Here is an 18,135-nt window from a genome sequence, read left to right as displayed (position 1 = left end):
TTAAGGCCGGAGCTATTGGCTTAGTAAGGGACCTGGAGTGTTCCCGGCTCAAAGCTCCAGCAATCTGCCGGTCTTTGAGAGTCGCCAGCTCGGTCTGTTGCTTCCAGGAAAGGTCATGTTGAATGCAGACACCCAGATAGTTAAAGGCTTGGACCTTCTCATGTGGCAATTCATTCATAATTACAGTCCCGTTGAAAGATTTTGGTTCATTAAAACACAAAAATTTAGACTTTAAAACATTCACTTCCAACCCCCGGGTGGAACAAAAGTTTTCAAAGATTCCCAATGCCGGGGTTTTTGCAACAATCAGACAATCGTCGGCAAACATTAAAATGTGAATTTTTGCTCCTGCAAGGGAAGGGGCATCGATATTTGATTCTATCAACATTTTTGCCACGTCATTTATATACATGGAAAATAAGGTTGGGGCAAGGACACAGCCTTGCCTAACCCCTCTTTCGACAGGAAACTTGGAGGTAACATTTCCTGGTCGCCCCATCTAATCTGAGCAAAATTCTGCTCGTGTAACCTAATGATTAGGGCAAGTGGGGGGCTCGGCATTCCCATTTCTTTAAGGACGCGCCACAATGTAGGACGAGGGACAAGGTCAAATGCTGCCCTAAGATCATTATAAAGGCAGCATATAGACTACCCCCACCTATTTGCACAGTCTTCCAGTACAACATAGCAAAATGAAGCACTTGGTCGACTGTGCTGATCGAGGCTCTAAATCCTGCCTGGACATGGGATAGAATATTCTGATCCTGTTCCCACTCAATAATCTTATTTAAGATTAGCCTACCAAGACTTTTTGCATAGTGTCAATCAAGCTGATTGGACGGTAATTACCAGGTAGAGATTTATCCCCCTTTTTGAATACGGGTATGATTTCAGCCCCGTTCCAAGATTGGGGAATAGGGGCTCCTCTAGCTATTGCATTTGCTAGCAGGAGTATGTACCTGCCCCAAGGATCCATGTCGTGCAAAAATATGTCAGCGGGAACTCCATCTATACCTGGAGCTCTACCTGGGACAACTAGGTTTAGGGCAGTAAGCACATCACCTAGGTTAAATGCATCTTCCGTAAAAGGTAGATGCAGAACCTCCGTGTCTGCACTTTGATCCCAACCTTGGCATATTGGGGTTTAAAATAAGCCACCCATTCATCTTGTTCCACCCAATTTTGTGGTTTATCGGGATTACCCTCACTAACCCATTTGAGGACATTCCAGAATCTTCTTGGGTGTTTTTGGGCACCTGCTTCTTTTAGATCTTGGCACCTTTGTTCGTCCCATGCACGCTTGGATTTAAAAACGACATTCTTATATGCCACCCTGGCAAGCCGTACATTTCTACTTGATTCACTTTTTATTGCTCTGCCTAAGTCCTGTCGAGCCTGCCGACATTCTCCGTTATACCAGCGTGGAGTGTGACTGGCACGGGTATTGTCTGTCTTACATGGCTTTACAAAAAGGCTTCTTCAATCTATAAAAAAGGATTCATGAATCTTTGTACTCCTCTCTAGAGCTAGAACCGAATCCCCTTCACTGACTTGCTTTCCCAAAGCAATCATAGCTTGTAATAGCTTGTTTGATATAAAATCTGTGTGCTCTTGGCACTCATCGACTTTGGCCCATCGGACATGGCGTGTGTCATTGGAAATTTCTATGTCAATGGGTGAGTCTTGTCCCTCTCCCCTAGCATCGGTAGGTAGCTCCCAATAGGTCAAGGACATACATAGAGGGTTGTGATCCCTCTCAACCCTCTCTACTATCTACATATCAACCAAATATTTCCATAGTCCCAAACTAATCGGGATATAATCGATTCTGCTTACACGAGGGCCACTCTTGAAGGTAGTGGCCCCTAACTTGTCATGCAAGGTCCTGCCATTGGTTGCTCTCAACCCTCTGTTCAGACAGAATGAATTTAGCTGGATTGAGAGTTCAGTCCACCTTCTAACTGAGTCTAAATCAAGCTTCGGAACACCCCACTCTCTTATCTTCCTCGTCCATGATATTCCAATCCACACCTAACAAGGGCTCAAAAGTCGTATCAAAATCACCACCTAGGATAATGTTTGAGTGCTGAGAATAACATTCAATACATTCATCCAGGCAGGCTAAAACTTCCGAATTCTTACCCCCCGTACTTCGTGCATACAAGTTATAGATCTGAACTGATTTTCCACTTCTAAACTTAAGAGTGAAAATCTGAATGCCCCTATGGTTCGAGGGAAGGGGCTTAATAATAGCGTCAAGATCCTGGCTAACCCAAATCAATAGGCCACCTAATGGGCGTCCTCTTCCTCCCTTTTCTGCTTGAACGTTATAATTCAGGTACCCTGAGAAGTGGAGTGGTTCTAACAACCAGTTTCTTGAAATAAACACATTTCATGTTGATTGATAAATGAAGCCCATTCTGGGGATTTTACTTTAGATATCAGGCCGGCCACATTCCAGGATAAAATTGAACAGGATTTGCCAGGCCCAGATGGAAAACTAGCACTTGAGTTAAAACTAATATTCATAGCTAACGTAGAATTAATCAAATCTACTGGAGTATTCAGAGATGTTGGTATTCAGGGGGACCCAGGATCGTTACTTCAGGCTGAGGTGACTTTTCCCTAGCCAGGCCATCTGAACCACCCGGGTGGACTGCTTCGTTCAGTAGTCAATCATTACAGTCCAACCCAGAACTTCCCTCTGTGTTCCCTCTTAGTCGATTTTCAAAGCGCATTAGCTATGTCTGTGAGGGGAGAGGATCTCATCTGTATTCTAGAATAGTCGGGGGAACAACTCCTGAACTCCAAGTGGATTAGATTTTCTGCCATCTTGGTGTTCTTAAATGATAGCTCGATACAGTCGGCCAGGTCCCCGGGAGATGAGAGCCGCTTTGAACAAAGAATATTGTCCCTGATTACAGATCTACAGCCCCGAACGTGTCTTATCCAATGGATTGCTTTATTTGTTAAAGATTCATTGGATTCCAGGGCCTTTCCGGGGCACAATTTGGGGACATTAATCAAATAGACAGCTGATGTGTTTATTACATTCAGATTGGGATTAGGATCGAGAGTACCCCGTCTCAGCATGTCTATTACATTCTTCGGGAGGCTAGTGGCACTCTGTTGCTTAATAAAAACACCCTTTGGTATAGAACCACCACCATTCTTCCCTTGATGATTTCCCCCCACAATTGGAAATGTTTGCCTGGGACCGTGGGTGGATTCATGATGTTTTTGTGGTGCACCCTTCGCTGTTTTGCTCATCTCACTATATGTAGTTTTTGGGAGAGCTGGGGAGCTTTGCTTACCAGGAGAGCGCGCACTACTTTTTACAGTTTTGCTTGCCTGGGTTCTATTTCCTCCACATCCTTTTGTAGTTGCTACACAAGACAAGCAGGAGGCCAAAACCGGGCCTGCCATGCCTTGGGTTACTACATCAGCAAGTTTGTCTAGTTTGACTTGCATAGCCTCAATTCATTTACACAACTGTTTAACTACTAAGGATAGTGGATTTGTAGTTTCCTCTATTTGTGCAAGAATACCTGGCATAGTAGTTCATCCACACCTCGGGAGGTACCTCCCAGGGGAGCTTATTGAACAGAATTAAGGTCACAGTTGTCTATTTGTGCCAGAACTGCAAATTTATTTTTGCACAGCAAGACTGGTGATTTAGGCAAACTGGTACTTAAGGGGGTGGGGTTCTGAGATAGCTCTATACCTGAGATTTTACATATATTCCCCCCTTCAATGGCTGGAAAATTAGGACTACCACCCACATTGGGTTTACTCAAGAACATTTCAGGAATTACAGGTACACTCCTCCTAGTCCCTTTCCCATCGTTACTTTCAATCTTGCCTCCATCCCCATAGTTATTCCCACTTAGAGGAGGTTTCACAGTCAAAAGTTCCTCGCATTCCTCAATCCATCGTCGAACCGGTCCATCACACAATTTCTCCCAGCATGAGCTATAGATGTCTTTGGGGGGATTGGCTCAATTTTTCTAGATTTTTTTCCACTCCTGGGAATAGTGTTCGCAACCTCCACGATTTTCCTCTTCCCCAAAGTTTATATCATTTTGGCACAAGTCAAAAATGCAAAAGGTGGAAACACAGTACCTTAGGGTGTAAATCAAGAGGGGTGGCCCGGCCCGTCCTCCTATGGCCTCAGACGGCCCGCCCTTTGCCCAGGCTTCGCTTCGCCCGCCCGGCCTGCGTGCGTCCCGCGGGCGGGAGAAGCTAGTTACTTGTTACTGAATTTTTAGGTCTCGGCTAGCCGCACGGAAGCACGTCTCCGCCGAGAACCTATTGTCGGCGTGTGTGCTTCCCAGGAGACACTCCTGGCCGCGCGCAGGCGATTCTAAACTGCCACGCGCACGAGTACGAGCGCTGCGCGAAGGTCCCACACAACACATGCATGCGCATACACATAAACACACATAGAAGCGCACACGCACATACATACAGAACCCCCCCCACTCATACACACAAACACGCGCACACACACACACACACACACACACACAAGTGCACCGCCCCCCCCAACCCCCCTTTAACTTACTGTGGCAATCTGGGGGACTCCGCTTTCAGCACGGGCAGGGAGAGTAGACGCTGCGCTCTTGGCAGCTCCTTTCCCGGGGCTCCCTCTTGGTCAAGGGAGCCCCGCAACACGTGTGCAACGTCCTGTTGTCGGCCCCGGGGCTCTTCACCGCTCGCAGGAGCCCCGGGCCGCTCGACACATTTCCTCCGCCTGCCTCCTCTTCCGGTCCGGACGCGGCTCAGCCCCCGTCACAGGCGACCTTGCCTGACTTCCGGTGCGGCCGCGGCGGAATTTCGGGGGCAGTAAGAGTTATTTTATATTTTTCTAGTGTGTTTTCTCGTGATGGTGGGGGCGTGATTGTTAGCAAGTTGTTGTATTTTCAAACTTTATTTCCCCTTGCACAGGATAGATCGGGCAACACGAATGTAGCACGCAGGATGAGTTTATGGTTATTACAGGCTTGCACCTTTGCAAGGTGACCGGTATATAAAATACATTTGTTTTTGGAGTTGAACCCGCCTCCCCCTGGGAAGATGACCTGCACGCGCAATATAAAGAGCGTTGTAATTCCAACACACAAGAGACATAGGATCTGCAGCACGATGCGATTGTTCATAATAGTTCTGTATTTTGATTGCTGGCTGGAGCTATGCTGTTGAAGTGTTATTGCCTGAAGGTCATTCGTACATTCGATTCGAAACGCGTGGCAACCTGCAGAATGAAAGCTTTGCGTGTGAACTTTATTTATTGAAACTCCCAGTTGTAAGGGGGGCGGGGGAGGGGGGGTGGGGAGGGATAAAGTAGAATTATTGGCGTCGTGCCACAATCGTGTGACACGAAAGTTTTCGTCTTTTGGTATAGTGTTTTATTACGACATAAATCACAGGAGCTTCTTGCGTGCCTGACATTTAGACCTCTGTACTTCCACATTAAACTTTCCACGGTGACTTTTTGGCGTCTGGTGTTTTTGTAGCAGTTGGCTGGTTCGCGGCGGCATGCACTACTGTTTGACCAGTTTTTTCGCACATTCTGATACATTGTTGCAACACATAAATGGTCAAGAGTGTTGCTATTTTTTTTCGATCGATAACCTTTCTTCCAATTTAGACCAGAGTTGCTTTTTTGTTATACATTCTTTCAAATGAATATAATTATTTTTTTCTTCCTAACGACAGATCACTTCCGTGGACACTGGTTACTTTTATCTGGCGATCGTTTTAATTCAGTAAAAGACTACGTTCTGCAAGCGAATGACCTGCAGTTGTACCACAAGGTCGCCCAGCCTTTTCTCTGGTTTTCGGTTTCAAAGGTCACCCGTCGCGCTATCGCCTTACACACAGGTAACACAGCACAACAAAGCCAAGGCATGTGTACGGAAATGCGTTTAGACAGGAGCCGCCTCCATCGTAGGAATACTATACTTGGGGGTACTTATTTTAAGCGTTGGTAGGTCACGATAGAATGCCTCCCAGGGGGCAGTGCGCTGGATGTAACTTTAGAATAGAAGTGTCACTCATCCTGGCTTGGGGTTTGTGAGGACTGCTAGATTGGTGAATGCTTTTAGGCCAAAGCAGCTCGGGCGGAAAGGAACCTTGCAATAAGATGAACAAGCCAGGTCAGTTTTTTGATCACTCGGAGGCGATACCCTCATTAACTCGGTATTCGCTTATCCTGGTGATGGTGACGAATTTATATATTTGAAATGTGATTCCTCTGCAGCGTGCGGCTTGTTTCCAGTTAGAGGCATTCAAACCTGAGAACTAAATGTCACTGCAACATCTTTTTCGTGTGATGTGCATTTATTTATGATTTTTTAAAAAAAAGTCATGAGCAATGCCAATAGCTCTACTTTTAATAATGCAGAGACCATTGCATTGTAAATGGTTGTTGTGTTGGTTGTCTATGTCCCCCATTCAGTCGCTGCATTCCTCTCTTTGGAGTGTGATTCTCAAGCAGTGTCTTTTTGGACTCTTTGGGTGGCACCTTTTGCAGGCAGCGGTGAATATTTTGTGCCTCTATTCTTAATCCAATGTTACAGACCTTCAAGATTTCTGTGTGAAGAGACTGATGGAGGATCTGGGAACTTTTCTCGACCCACATGCTTAAGTCTGATTCCCAACAAAGATACTTATTTCGCTGTCCAGCAGGAAACACACATGATGAGTATTAAAGTTGCTGAGCGGAAAAGTGGTTCAGGAGTGAAATGTATTACCTTTCCTACTCTTCACACGCCAGGGCTGTATTGATCTTGGTCAAACCTGGGGCTCAATTTGTGAGCACATCTGTACTCATTAACATTGGGGTAAATAGATGTTAGTGAGTGGCTGACTGCTGATTATTTTTATGTAATTACATGCCCTCAAGCACACAGCCCCATACCCTCGACTGAATGTTGACTGTTAATACTTTGCGAGAAGCCCAGTTCCTGGATTAGGTTGCTTTTGATGTATATGATCTTTGTTTTTAGGTACAGCCCTCACAGATAAAGAGTGAGAAAGATTGCCGCCTAACCAGCTACGATTTTCTGTAGGGCTACGATTTTCTGTAGGGCTTATTTCATGCTCAAATGTAACTAATTTCAGCACACATACTTAACACTGACACATCTTCACTAAATATATAACATCACAATGTCGCCAGCATATTTGTCTCAAGGTAATTTACTCATGCATATGGTCTCAGCATGTTCAGTACTTCTCCCGTTATATATGGGTCACAAGTATGTTGAAAGCATTAACTGATGTGAGGGAAGTTTGCAGATTTGTTGACGTGGCTATGCTTTTAGCCACTAGTAGGTTTGTATGGCATGCAAATCCATATTTGTCCATAATATTTGAGGTTAGATGACAGATGGGCACCCAAGGGTAACTGCAGAATGTACTGGGGTAAGGGCCGGAGTTGGGATTCTGGCAACTGTGGACCCTACTTGATACTATACTACCTGAACTCTCGAAACGTTAAAATCACACACCTTCACAAACCGATATGAAAGCACGACCCCCTGAGGAACAGGCTCACTTACATCCAAATGCTTCTTCTTAATGGGAATGTCCGTAACGGGATGTAATTTGGGGTACACGGATTTATAACTCTCAAAGTACTCCTATTAACTTATTAACATGAAGTGATTTTTTTTTAAATGTGATCTGTTAGTGGGTTGAGCCCCAGTTGCTGAAGTTACAGAACTTAAAAGAAAAAATATTCAGCGGGGTTTACCACCCTAAACAGTAAATTGTAACACAGTTAAAATGTCACTGAAATTCCATCAATAATTTCACTGAATTGCATACTATAGTCGTAAGTTAACTTGTTGTACCTTTTTTATTTGCATCATGAATTTAATATTTGTGAACTATTATCTTCAAAGTTATAGCTATGGCCTATTTGCAACCACTAATTAAAAAATTTTTAAAACACTGAGAGAAAGAACTTTTAATGGAGGCTTGTTAAAGTGGCTCATGAAAAAAGAACGATTGATTGACAGAATGCAGAACAATGTCATACATTCACCCCAGTACAGAGATCTGGGCCTAAATCCATTGTTTTTTTGCTCGCCATTTCAGGTTGAACCCAGCCATATGCAAATCAGTCTTGACCCTGTGCCCAAAGGTAACAGTCCAGCTCGAACTGCCAGGCCCGGTCCTCCCTGGACTGGAAACAAGCATCCTAGAACCGGTTTCGGGCTTTCAGCCCTCATCAGCCATGATAGCTTGACCCCAGTGGCATGGAGAGCACAGGACTCACATCTGAGCATACCCGTCCCACTAAGGGTGACAAATGCAAAAAGAACAATTGATGTACAGAATTCAGAAGAATGTCATCTATTCACCCCAGTACAGAGATCTGGGCCTAAATCCATCGTTTTTTTGGTCACCATGCCATTCCAGTTTGGACCCAGCCATATGCAAATCAGTCTTGACCCTTCGCCCAATGGGAACAGTCCAGCCCGAAATACCAGACCAGGTCCTCCCTGAACTGGAAACACGCATCCTAGGACCGACACAACACTGCATGGGTCACGGTCTCTCTTTAATACCTGTACAGTCCCCTCACTGAGTCACGTCACCTTTTTCTCTGATGGATCAAATTATTTTAGACCAAACAGACCAAACAATATACCTTTTGTATATTGTTGCGCATTAGGCGGTTTCATTATGAATTTATTTTTTGTATCCTGATTGCTAGTTTGTACCTTGCCTTTAAAAAACAAAGGCCTTCTTTACGGACTGATCATTTAAAAATGGGTCTGCAAGGTAGAGAAAAGAGGTGTACGTCAGCAAACAAACAGAAATCCATATTTCTTCCATTGTGTGCCTGCAAATCTAAATCTAAAACTGCTTCTTGCTGAAAACTTCTACATTTTACTTATCCAAATATAGGTCCCTGTCCAAATGTATCAGTTTTGGGGATGATGATGTTAGGGAGTTGACTGGTTTGTGGTAGGATAGACCGGGCTCTTCAATAAACAGCTGAATAAAATATTTGGTTAAACAGTGGCCCAACCTTGTAATGCCCTGATAGTAAAGCTGTCAAAATTTGTTTGTGCCAGTTCATTCATCTGCCTTTATCCATTGTATGCTTATTTGCCATAAATCTAGTTTCTTGATCCTCAACATAACATGATAGCCTTGATGGTTGGTTGTTTGTGACACGCGGGAGCTGTAGCGAAACTGTGTTAAAATGCACATATATATTTACTTTTTATAGAGAGAGTGGGTCAAGTGAGACCTGTTTCAGAAAAGGGTTGAAATCCTTCTCTTTTAGAGTGATTCTGCCTCACTGAATGTTAGTGAGATGGCTTGTCGGTGCCAGGATACCTTTGGTTTAAGGTACCTTAAGTGTTTTGATTTGACTACCATCGTGTGTGGTGACAACTAAATCTGTTCTTACAATACTTTGTTAATGTAAATAATAAGCACCTGGTTATTAGTTATTCTACTCTCTGAATTTTGGAGAAGCTCCAAAAACCCCTTTGGTTAGGAGAGTATATCATACAGTTTAAAAGTAATTTTTTAAAATCTATATTTAGAAGTATTTCATGAGTGTAACATTTACCTGGAGGCAGTTTTTTCTGGCGTACGTCAAGTGCTCATCGCCGCTTAGCATGTTTGGGAACTACAGCAGCAGTGACGTCATTTACCGTCCCTGAATTCTGTTCCGGCTGTTGTCAGTTATCCTCGGGGTATGTTTATGAAAGAATCAGCATAAAGCAGTGGAACCCTGAAAAACAAGAAATAAAGTTACTATTTTCTCCACTGCTGACGCCATTCTTGTTTCCAAAGGGGCAGTGCATTGGCATTCTTAGAAACGGTACTTCACTGCTGTTTTCTTAGTGCATTTGCAATGTTTTTGGAACCGCAGTTACCATTTAAAAACTTTAGTTCCTTTCCGTCTCCAAACGGGTCCAAGTTCAATGTTGCATTCCTGTTTATTTAAGTTCACGTCTTGTACCACCATCCTTACATGACTTCTTGCCGCCCTTGCAGGAAATCTAAAGTCTATTGATCGTCGCCAAACATATTACAAATTTCTACAGTATAGCTGTATTAATTTTATGTGGCATCTTTCAAAACGCAGACTTAGCATTTACAAATGGGCATGCTTTGTCAACCTCTTTTTCAACATGCATTCAACTTTTGCAAATCTAGCTTTGCAGAATTTTCTGGTAAATGAATATTTTCCTATTTAAAAAATAGTACATTGCTTGGAGTGACTGAGTACCTTACTCAGGTTACTTTACAGAGAGCATTTTTAATGGTTCGTATCATGTATCTCAATTCCTCAGTTTACGATTGCAAACTGTAGATTAAGAATTTTCAAGCCTGAGTACAATTCTACTAAGCATTATGCTGATGACGCGTGAGGCCCGCATTGCTTCTGTAGGGTGGCAGCTATGTCATTTGTGAGGCATAGCAAGCTTAGGGTCGGTAAAGGTACTGGCCTGAACAGGACTTCATGTGTGGGTGGCATGGGAAGCACTGTGGCTGTGATACTTGAATCTGATGAGAGTTGGGCATCTTCTGGGAAGTGATGACATACATATTTCAAATAGGGAGAGGATGTGGCTGAACAGGCTAGGGCGATGGTTCTAAAATCTATGGATCAGGGTTCAAGTCTCAGCTTTGACGCTCAACATTCTGTGATTCTGGGCAAATCACTTAATCTCCCAGTGCCTAAAAAATATGAACGTGTTCTTGTGTAACGTAACTGGTGCTCATGTACAGTACTTAAATACCTTTTGGTCAAGTTTGCGCTGTATAAAACTCGAAAAGATGATGATAGAGACCCAAAAGTTAACACAAACACTTGTTCATCTATAGGGTAACATGCACAGCATATTTAGATTAGGTGGTTCTAGTATCATATAAAAAGAAAATCTCATGCAGGCTGATTCCAAAGTAGCACTTAATACAGTGGGTAAAAATACTAAGAAAAACGAAACCGTTGAACACGGCCTAATGATGGTGCAGCTGCCACTTGTAGTCGAGATGGGGGAGTCGGTGTGGAAATACAATATCGCCCGGCAGCGACACTGGACATTATCCTGCAGGTTATTGCAGCTTCGGGAGAAGCATTGGATACAAAAATTGATGCCTTAGTAGCAGAGAAGGGGCTAATAAGAGAGTTTCACTGTCGTCTGGTGGAAAGGGTCGCAACCTCAGAATGCACTGGGCAAAATTACCCCTAAAGTATCTGTTATGCGGAAACAGCAGAACCTCCGAGAGGAGAGAGTTAAAATTCTGGAATCAAGGGTTTTAGACGCAGAGAATAGGTCCCGGACGAATAATATCCGTATTATTGGGCTGCCAGAACAGATAGAGGGGGCATCAATGGAAACATAACTACATTCATGGAGTCATGTCTGAGGGAGGTAGTGGCTCAGGAGGGGCTTTCACAGCTCCTTGTTCTGGAAAGAGCTCATCGGGTACCTGAATGGCCTCCCCTGCTGGAAGCACTGCCAATTGCTGTATTTTAAAGATCAGGACCATATTCTAGCGCAGGCCGAGCTCAGGTTGCCCTCTTTGTACAGAACCAGAGAGTTATGGTGTTTCCTGATTTCACCAGTTAGGTTCCAAGTAAAGGGCTTCTTTAACAGAAGTCAAGTGGTGCCTTCGATATAGGGGAATTAGGTATGCAGTGTTGTTTCCTGCTAGGTTGCATGTTGCTTATGGCTAGGAAGTCCTGTGTAACTTCCTGCAATTGCTTTCTGAATGGGTAGATCAGCTCCACCAGGGAAAGGGGGCTCTTCCTAAGAATAAGAAGCAGCCGGTTAGTCGGCCTAAAAGCAGGTGAAGGAAGGGGGGAGTTGCAGTCCCATCCAGGCTACAGGCTTGTCAAGAGCAGAAAAGACTGGTCAAAGAGGTGGCGGGTCTGAATGCAGCGGAATCGCACTCTCTTTCCCAAAATACTGATAAGAAGGAGAGAGAAACAAAATCAGATGTGTCCTCTGTTTCTACTCCCGATTCAGAGGTGGTCTTACCACATATTACGCCTGGCACATCTAGCTCTATTTTTTTATGACACTCCCACGTCATGCTAGGAGCATCAAGTAATGTCTTTTAAACACTGAGCAGCATACCACGTCTCATCTGCACAAGTAATGAAATCACTTACAATGTTTAAGTAGAGCAGTGTAAATGTGGAAATATATTGTGTGGTTCATTTATACAGAACAGGGTGCAAGTATTAAATGATATAGTTGTGAGTGGCACTATCTGAATGAGGGGTGGGTGGTGTGAAGTGCGTCGGGTAGGTAAATGGAAGGGTGCAATCTTTTATGTTTGTTATGGAAGGTGTGTATTACTTTGTTTGGGGAGTTTTTTATTCTTGTCTTGGAGTTGAGGAGTTAGGTTTGGGTTTTGTAGGGTTTGAAGTCCAATGGTCCCTATCTCACTGTATATGTGTGGGTGTGTGGAACAACGTGGGGATGAAAAACAGCTGCCTGAAGCTCAACTCGGAGAAGACCGAGGTCCTCGTCCTTGGACCCTCTGCCTGGGACAACACCTGGTGGCCCTCCGCCCTCGGGAGCCCACCCACCCCTACAGACCACGCACGGAACCTCGGCATCATCTTTGACTCCTCCCTCACCATGACCCGCCAGATCAACTCTGTTGCCTCCACAAGCTTCAACTGCCTCCGCACCCTCTGCAAGACCTTCAAATGGATACACCCCGAATGCAGAAAGACCGTCACCCGCGCACTCCTAACCAGCAGACTGGACTACGGCAACGCCCTCTATGCTGGAATCAACAAAACCCTCCTACACAAACTCCAGACCATCCAGTACACCGCAGCCAGACTCATCCTTGGGGCCCCCACGGCACGAACACATGACCCAACACCTTTGAGAACTCCACTGGCCCCCCGCCGAGAAGAGAGTAACTTTCAAACTGCTCACCCACACCTACAAATCCCTCCACAACATCGGACCCAAATACCTCCACGAGAGAGTCTCCTTCCACATACCCAAAAGGTACCTCCGCTCCACTGACCTCGCCCTGGCAGAGACAGAGCAGAAGCATAGCAGGCGGAAGAGCCTTCACCTCTGTTGTACCCAAGGCCTGGAACGAGCTCCCAGTCAACATCAGACGCTCCCCAACCCTGCACACCTTCAAGAAGAACCTCAAGACCTGGCTCTTCGACTGAACGGGAGCTGCACTCCCTCCCTCCCCCGCACCTTGAGACCCTCACGGGTGAGTAGCACGCTTTACTAAGCCCCTGATTGATTGATTGACCCACATTACTTGCTTCTACTGGTACCTGTAGGTTGGGAAAAGATATGGCGACCACTATTACGTACAGTTTTATTAGTTGGGATGTGTGGGGACTGAATAGCATGACTAAATGCTATAAAGTCCATCCATACTTAAAAAGACTGGGAAAGCACATTGCGCTTCTACAGGAGACTCATCTTGCAACTTCCGAAAGGGAAGCTTTACGGAAGAGATGGCAGGGGAAACTATATGCTGCCTTAAATTCTGGTTTTCCGAGAAGGGTTGTGATATGTATTTGCCCTAGGAACTTGTCAGAAAATAAAATGTTGATTGACCCCAGAGAAAGGTATGTGTTGGTGTCGAAGGTTTGGCCGGGTATGACTTGGCCATTGTAGGGGTTTATGATCCAAATTACGGATCAAGGCATTTTTCTCCTGTAATTGACTAGGAAATTGGCGCCATATATGACGCATAACATACTTGTGGAGGTGACTTCAATTGTAGCGCAGATTGCGATAGATCGCACCCACCCCTGATAGACTCTATGGTGCATTGTGAGGTATTTGGCAGCAGAGATGGGGGTTAGTAGATTTGTGTAGATGTTTGCATCCTGATTCTAGGGACTACTTAAACTTTGCATGAGCTTCATGTGAGATTGGATACATTTTTGTGCTCCCTGGGGGTGCATCGTGAGGTTTTTAATATGGGATATTATGCAAGACCGTTTCAGACCGTTCTACTTTTGTTAGGGTGGAATAGAGCTCTGAATACCGGACTGGCACTTGCGGGTGTAAACCATGGTAAATCCTGCATTTCGCCAAGTCATTAAAGAAGCAGTGGAAACTTATTTTCTATGCTTCGTCTACGTTTCCACTGAGCAGTGGGATGCGTTTGAAGCTGATTTTCGGGGACATTGTAAAGCAGAACTAGTGGGAGTAAAGCGTACCTTGGTGAGCGAGATTGAGAAGCATGAGAAGGTGCTGGGGAACTTGAGGCTCAGAAATGCGTGTCTGAAACAGCAACTTTTAGACACCAGGGGACAAATAGCGGTAGATATAGAAAAATTACACGGTTTTGACTACATACAGTATATTGTCAGAGCACATGCAGAGCATGATGGCAGGTACTCTGCTGGCCTGGCTTAGTAATCCAAAGAATAGAAGTGCACAGATCTTGGATGTGGATTCTAAGATGGTGCACACCTCTATACACAGGAAGCCATCAATAACAGATATAGGGATTATAATACAGTGTTATATGCCCCTCTCCGGAGTTGCCTACTCAGTTCATCTCTGGGTTTGATAGACCCAGTGGAATTGCAGAGGGTTGCTGAGGAGAAAGCGAGAGGCCTGGGTGGAGATGTTACCATTCAGTGAAGAGTGCTATAAAGCATATACGAGAGGGAAGGGCCCTGGGTCAGACGGATTCCCTGTGGAATTCTATGCAGCTTAAATGGAGGTGTTGACGCAGAGGTTGATCACTACTGGGCTGTCCGTGAGGCAGGGCGTTTGCCCCCACAACTACAGAGGCATTAGTAATCCTGTTGTTAAAGCCGGGAAGGACTCCGGAGGATGTACAGGTGTATTGTCCGCTTTCCATGCTGAATTTGGATTTCAAAATACTAAGTAGAATCTTGGTAATGCGCTTGTAATGCCCAAATTAATACAAAGAGACCAGTCTGGGTTCCTCCCGGGGTGAAATGCAGTTCATAACATAAGAAGGGTGCTGGTGATTATGGAAGCAGAATTGGAAGAAAAATAAAAAGCAGTGATTGAGACAATAGATAGTGGAAAAGCCTTTAATAGCCTATGCTGGGATTTTCCCTATAGGGTGCTCAATAAAATGGGATTGAGTAATGAGTTTGTCCAATGGGCCAAACTCCTGTATGCGGCACCTACTGCCCGAATCTTAACGGGAAGGCATATTTCTGAAAGGTAAGTGATGGGAAGGGGGTGCGGCAAGGGTGCCCTCTTCCACCATTTTCTGTTTGCAGTTGCTGTCGAACCACTCGCTAGTTTTGCGAGTATCAGATATGTCTACAGGGGACTGGATGTGCAGGGCATCCAGCACTATTCAGCGATATAAGCTGATAAGTTATTCCTGAGAGATGCAAATGTAGATTTACCTCATGCGATTGCCTTCTAGAGCATTTTGAACAAACATCTGGCCTATGCATGAATTGGAATACATCTTCTGTTCCCATTATTTAAGGATGTGCCGCAACCTGAGGATCTAAGGGGGCTTACTTGGGAGAGAACTTGCCTAAAGTACCTGGTTGTTTCCTTACGCCATGCACCCACTGATTTATTGGAGCACAACAATGGTGTGGCTATCAGAGGCCTGCTCTTTTCAGTAGCAGGTTGAATAGCGGTAGCAAAAATGGTGGTGCTGCCCCGATTGCTTTTGTTTTCACAGCACTACCTATGGTGATAACCTGTAGGATCTTCTGTGAACCTGAATCCCTGTCGATTAGCTTTATATGGCGAATGGGCAGAGGCACTGTGGACTTGTCTAAATTACAACATCCAACATTAAAGGGAGGATTAGCCGCTCCAGATTTAGAAGCATGTTATTTAGTGGCACAGTTGGAGTGGTTTGTCCAGTGGATCCACTCATATAGATGTCCTGAGGAGGCACATTTGGAGAGGTTGCCAGATTTAGGTGTGTTGTATGGAATCCTCATAGCTCCCTGGAGACCTATGTGGGGAATATCCACTGCATTGAGGGTTGTGCGACACTGCAGTCATAGTGAAGTCCAAGGAACCTTTGTTCGGGTGCCCTATGCCCCGGATATCCTGTTGATATGTTTAAAGCAAATTAATCGAGACGAAGGACGATTGAGGGGTCTAGCAAAATGGGTTAACCATGGGGTGCATAGAATACAAGATCTTTATTGAGATGGGTGCTACTACCATTCAAGATCCAGAGAAGGCAATTTCTATTGCATCTGATGGTAATAACCAGGATGCGCCTCCATTGGAGTATGGGTTCAGAGGAACCTCAACAGCACAGTGCTTGCCAGGTGCTTTGCTCTATGTTGGGCTGCATAAAGATGGTGACATGTCTTTTCTAGGCACTACAGAATGATATAGTAATACCCCTTATAGGTCTTAGAGTGAAGTGGGAAGAGTACTTGGTGCACCCCATTCCCAAGGCAGACCTGGCGAAAATTCTTACTGGTTCGAATACTGTATCTAGAAATTCTAGATTCAAATAGATTAACTTCTTTTATCTACATTGGGCTTATCTGACTCCAGAAAAATATCTCAGATTTATCATGATACTGCTGTGGCGTGCCCTAGATGCAGTGAACAAGTAGCGGAAGTGATACACATGGTGTGGTCATGTCCACCATTGATGAGATACTGGCGGAAGGTAGTGTCCTGTATTAATGAGGTGACGCAGGGAACTATCAAGTGTGCGCCGGTGGTCTGTCTTTTAGAGGGATTTCCAAGACCCACTAGGCACAAAAATACAACCAGGTTTATTGACTTGGCCCTGGAACTTGCCAGACGGGAGATAACCATGCCTTGGAAGGCAGCTAGGCCCCCCAGGGTAGAGAAATTGAAGGAGGAGATGATTCGGTGTGCGGGCTATGAGAGTGCAGTATTGCATGGAGAAGTGACGAAAGGGAGAGGGTCAGTTCACAGGTTATGAGCATTGGGACCATTTATTAGATTGTCTAAAAGATCCTGATTATAGTGGATGAATTCAGGGAAGAAATTGTGTACAAGCAGCATAGGTGAATTCTGAAATTGAAGGCCAGGAATAGAGTATTTGTTGCAGATTTGAAACGTACTTTGTGAACCAGGAACAGAGTATGTGTACAAATACGGAGTATGGGTGTGGAGGCTATGACGGAAATGCAGTACATCATGATGTAATGGGGACTGGACTTTTGGTGAGGGGTGGCGCGGTTAATGGGTTAATTATTTCAATGATTTGTTTATCTTATTATAAGTGGTAAACAAATATTGCTTTAAAAAAAAGCATCTCTGGCATTTCCCATTTCTCTATTTGTATGAGCTAGAGTCAACTTCTGACTACTATGTCTACCCCCAGATTGGATCCCATTAAGGACACAGTGGAATTATGGGCTGCTCTTGTTTTAACCTCTCCCTCCACTACAGCTTATAAGACTTCCTAAAGATCCTTTAACCTCTAATGTATTTGCATTCTCTACTGATCCTGTAAGGAAAAGACCGTCGTCCCCTTTTGTTAGTCAGAGACACCCATTATCTTGCGACTAGAGGTGGTACGTAGAACCAGTCAGAGAACTGATATTGAGATGATACTGAACTGTATATTGGGAAGAATTGTTTTTTCAAAATATGGTCGTTCCATCGTGTTTTGAGGCAGGTGGGGGCAGTGAGTAGTGCTCAGTCGGAAGTTCTCTCACCCCACAGCAAGAGCATAGAAGGAGGCAGACTTTAATTATCTGCATACTGGTTTTACTAAGCTTCTGTACAGTGCAAAGAGTTTTGAATTCTACTCTTTACTTGACCAACAAGAAAGCTAGTTCACCTGTCCACATCAGATTAGAACCTAAATTACAGTGCCATGTACTTGAAACTTTAGCCATAGTGAGAAAGACCCTTTTAACAAAAACTTATCTGTGTCGATTTACAGGCTTCCAGTTCTCGTTCAGGCATTTTTGCTACGATTAATGACTGGTATACCTTGAAATGCAACATGATACCCTATACAACCCCTAGAAAACATGAGGCCTCCTCAGCCAAAAGAGCTCTTGATAAGTTGTGCTCTATGGACCTCTGCTTTCTAAAATGTATATGAAGCAGCTGAAAGAGGATGAGAGTCTCCAGAGAGAATGCTTGTCTTTCACATCCATGTCTGCTTCCCTTAGAAGTTGTCTCAATC

General features: G+C 44.5%; 2 protein-coding genes across 4 annotated transcripts in view; one reads left to right on the top strand and one right to left on the bottom strand.

Annotated features, from left to right (window-relative positions):
* Positions 1 to 18,135, top strand: part of ARL13B (ARF like GTPase 13B) — an 836,406-nt gene that overhangs the window by 394,814 nt on the left and 423,457 nt on the right. The window lies entirely within an intron of this gene.
* STX19 (syntaxin 19) overlaps positions 1 to 18,135 on the bottom strand; it is a 96,868-nt gene that overhangs the window by 14,630 nt on the left and 64,103 nt on the right. For both annotated transcript variants that reach the window (XM_086934424.1, XM_086934425.1), the window contains one exon: positions 9,599 to 9,763. The gene's annotated coding sequence lies outside the window, so the exon portion shown is untranslated. The remainder of the gene's footprint in view (positions 1 to 9,598; positions 9,764 to 18,135) is intronic.

This window comes from Lissotriton vulgaris, chromosome 8, assembly GCF_964263255.1.
Source record: "Lissotriton vulgaris chromosome 8, aLisVul1.2, whole genome shotgun sequence".
Classification (NCBI taxonomy): Eukaryota; Metazoa; Chordata; class Amphibia; order Caudata; family Salamandridae; genus Lissotriton; species Lissotriton vulgaris.
This window is presented reverse-complemented; position numbering and strand designations above follow the sequence as displayed.